Here is a 2500-nt window from a genome sequence, read left to right as displayed (position 1 = left end):
GGTTCCAGGGTGCTGAGATGGCTGACATTTTGCTCCGCTCACGACGGTCACCGCGCCACACAAGAACAGCCCAAAAACAGGCCAAAACAGCCCAAAAACGGGCCAAAACTGGCCATTTTTGGCTGCGCGAGCGAGCGGCGAGCGGCGAACAGCGAGCGAAGCGAGAGGCAGCACCGTCCCTGCTATACGAAAGCCCCATCCAGCCCTGTGCCACCCGGGGGGTTCCAGGGTGCTGAGATGGCTGACGTTTTGCTCCGCTCACGACGGTCACCGCACCACGCAAGAACAGGCCAAAAACTGGCCAAAACAGCCCAAAAACGGGCCAAAACTGGCCATTTTTGGCTGCGCGAGCGAGCGGCGAGCGGCGAACAGCGAGCGAAGCGAGAGGCAGCACCGTCCCTGCTATACGAAAGCCCCATCCAGCCCTGTGCCACCCGGGGGGTTCCAGGGTGCTGAGATGGCTGACGTTTTGCTCCGCTCTCGACGGTCACCGCGCAATGCAAGAACAGGCCAAAAACTGGCCAAAACGGCCCAAAAACGGGCCAAAACTGGCCATTTTTGGCTGCGCGAGCGGCGAGCGGCGGACAGCGAGCGAAGCGAGAGGCAGCACCGTCCCTGCTATACGAAAGCCCCATCCAGCCCTGTGCCACCCGGGGGGTTCCAGGGTGCTGAGATGGCTGACGTTTTGCTCCGCTCTCGACGGTCACCGCGCAATGCAAGAACAGGCCAAAAACTGGCCAAAACGGCCCAAAAACGGGCCAAAACTGGCCATTTTTGGCTGCGCGAGCGAGCGGCGAGCGGCGGACAGCGAGCGAAGCGAGAGGCAGCACCGTCCCTGCTATACGAAAGCCCCATCCAGCCCTGTGCCACCCGGGGGGTTCCAGGGTGCTGAGATGGCTGACGTTTTGCTCCGCTCTCGACGGTCACCGCGCAATGCAAGAACAGGCCAAAAACTGGCCAAAACGGCCCAAAAACGGGCCAAAACTGGCCATTTTTGGCTGCACGAGCGAGCGGCGAGCGGCGGACAGCGAGCGAAGCGAGAGGCAGCACCGTCCCTGCTATACGAAAGCCCCATCCAGCCCTGTGCCACCCGGGGGGTTCCAGGGTGCTGAGATGGCTGACGTTTTGCTCCGCTCTCGACGGTCACCGCGCAATGCAAGAACAGGCCAAAAACTGGCCAAAACGGCCCAAAAACGGGCCAAAACTGGCCATTTTTGGCTGCACGAGCGAGCGGCGAGCGGCGGACAGCGAGCGAAGCGAGAGGCAGCACCGTCCCTGCTATACGAAAGCCCCATCCAGCCCTGTGCCACCCGGGGGGTTCCAGGGTGCTGAGATGGCTGACGTTTTGCTCCGCTCTCGACGGTCACCGCGCAATGCAAGAACAGGCCAAAAACTGGCCAAAACGGCCCAAAAACGGGCCAAAACTGGCCATTTTTGGCTGCACGAGCGAGCGGCGAGCGGCGGACAGCGAGCGAAGCGAGAGGCAGCACCGTCCCTGCTATACGAAAGCCCCATCCAGCCCTGTGCCACCCGGGGGGTTCCAGGGTGCTGAGATGGCTGACGTTTTGCTCCGCTCTCGACGGTCACCGCGCAATGCAAGAACAGGCCAAAAACTGGCCAAAACGGCCCAAAAACGGGCCAAAACTGGCCATTTTTGGCTGCACGAGCGAGCGGCGAGCGGCGGACAGCGAGCGAAGCGAGAGGCAGCACCGTCCCTGCTATACGAAAGCCCCATCCAGCCCTGTGCCACCCGGGGGGTTCCAGGGTGCTGAGATGGCTGACGTTTTGCTCCGCTCTCGACGGTCACCGCGCAATGCAAGAACAGGCCAAAAACTGGCCAAAACGGCCCAAAAACGGGCCAAAACTGGCCATTTTTGGCTGCGCGAGCGAGCGGCGAGCGGCGGACAGCGAGCGAAGCGAGAGGCAGCACCGTCCCTGCTATATACGAAAGCCCCATCCAGCCCTGTGCCACCCGGGGGGTTCCAGGGTGCTGAGATGGCTGACGTTTTGCTCCGCTCACGACGGTCACCGCACCACGCAAGAACGGACCATAAACAGGCCAAAACAGCCCAAAAACGGGCCAAAACTGGTCATTTTTGGCTGCGCGAGCGAGCGGCGAGCGGCGAACAGCGAGCGAAGCGTGAGGCAGCACCGTCCCTGCTATACGAAAGCCCCATCCAGCCCTGTGCCACCCGGGGGGTTCCAGGGTGCTGAGATGGCTGACGTTTTGCTCCGCTCACGACGGTCACCGCGCCATGCAAGAACGGACCAAAAACAGGCCAAAACAGCCCAAAAACGGGCCAAAACTGGCCATTTTTGGCTGAGCGAGCGAGCGGTGAGCGGCGAACAGCGAGCGAAGCGAGAGGCAGCACCGTCCCTGCTATACGAAAGCCCCATCCAGCCCTGTGCCACCCGGGGGGTTCCAGGGTGCTGAGATGGCTGACGTTTTGCTCCGCTCACGACGGTCGCCGTGCCACGCAAGAACGGACCAAAAACAGGC

This window comes from Musa acuminata, unplaced genomic scaffold, assembly GCF_036884655.1.
Source record: "Musa acuminata AAA Group cultivar baxijiao unplaced genomic scaffold, Cavendish_Baxijiao_AAA HiC_scaffold_589, whole genome shotgun sequence".
Lineage (NCBI taxonomy): Eukaryota > Viridiplantae > Streptophyta > Magnoliopsida > Zingiberales > Musaceae > Musa > Musa acuminata.
This window is presented reverse-complemented; position numbering follows the sequence as displayed.